Source organism: Lucilia cuprina, chromosome X (genome assembly GCF_022045245.1).
Source record: "Lucilia cuprina isolate Lc7/37 chromosome X, ASM2204524v1, whole genome shotgun sequence".
In the NCBI taxonomy this organism is placed as follows: Eukaryota; Metazoa; Arthropoda; class Insecta; order Diptera; family Calliphoridae; genus Lucilia; species Lucilia cuprina.
The window spans coordinates 10,350,872-10,352,497 of record NC_060949.1 but is presented as its reverse complement, the minus strand read 5'-3'; positions in this window follow the sequence as shown (position 1 = coordinate 10,352,497).

Here is a 1,626-nt window from a genome sequence, read left to right as displayed (position 1 = left end):
TTGCTGTAAAGAACGAGGTTCCGATGAAGCAGCTGAATTTGTTTGATCTGAAAATGTAATTTGAGATTGTCCATTACTATTATAATTATTATGACCAACAGGTTGATCTGAAACGACAGAAGGTTCAGTATTCTGTTAAAATCACTGAGTGCTAATTTTTCTTGAATACAGTAGTTTTCCGATTTAACGAACCCATATGTTGTTAGGCCTGTTCGTAAAATTGAAAAGTTCGTTATATGCAGTACTAAGTAAAACGTGGGTTTTTGGTAGGAAAATAATTAAAAATAAGTACATAAAATATTTTTTAAATGTATTTTATAAAAATTAATTCTTTTTTTATAAAAATAGCACGAAACACAAAATTCCGAATCTTATATACCCACCTTCAAACCATATTTGTGTCGAATTTAATCGCTGTATTTTTAATTCTGTCATTAGCTTTAAAGCTATTTCTCGAAGTTCATCTCTATACTCATATTTTTAAGCGAGTAATGAGCGTTGATGTAATATTCTTAAGGGAGCCAGATATGGAGGGTAAGGTCAATTATGGACCGATTCCCATAAAATTTGTTAGAGATATCGGTTAGTACTCGGCGTACTCGTATTGTTAAGCGAGTATTGAGCGTTAAAGTCATTATCTGAAGGACGGACGGACATAGCTACATCGAACTAAAATTTAATAAGAACCCAGAATGAGTTACAGTTTTTTGTATAAAAGCACCGCTTGCTACAACTTAGGTTATTTGTTATTTTTGATAAATGTCATTTTATCTTAATTTAAATAATAATATTTATATTAGTTCGTTAAACAGAGTTTTTGTACTCTGTTTAACGTTTTGTTCGTTATTTTAGGTAGTCAATAGGAAAAATTAGCTTGTTCGTTAAATGCGATGTTCGTAGAATTGAATGGTCGTTAAATCGGAAAACTACTGTAGTAGGAACGGATTTACTTATTTGGTTTTGATGACGTTTAATAGTTTTATCATCAGTTGTCCTAAGTAAAAATAACATATTTCCTTATACTTTTAGAATTCGTGCATCGACCCAACGTTTAGATTTTCCATATAATCTTGCAACATTATCGTAATTCTGCTGGTGATTTATCGTTTTTTATCGGTGTTGATCGATATATTGACAAGAAACTCATCTATGTTTTTTCCAGATTCAATATTTTTCTTTAATGATGTTTTGAAAGATCGAACAAACCGTTCCGCTGGATGAAACGGCGCTGTAGTTAGATGTGTAACCCCTTTGGAATTACAAAATAGTCGAAACTCCTCTGCAGTAAATTGAGGCCCATTATCTGACACTATTTTCTGTGAGACCTTTAATTGCAAAAATATTTTTCAATGTATTAATTGTAGCAGATGTTGTTGTGGAATTAATTTTAAAAACATAAGGATAATGAGAAAATGCATCAACACATATGAATCATGACGAATTTTTAAAAGGTCCTGTGAAATCTAAATGAATTCGCTGCCAGGGTTTAGAAGGATTCGTCCATGAACTGAACTCTTTTGTAGGCATAGAAAGTACAGATGAACATTTTAAAATTAAATTTTCAATTGCCTTGTCTATTCCAGGCCACCAACAATATCGGCGTGCTAATTGTTTAGTTTTAACGAC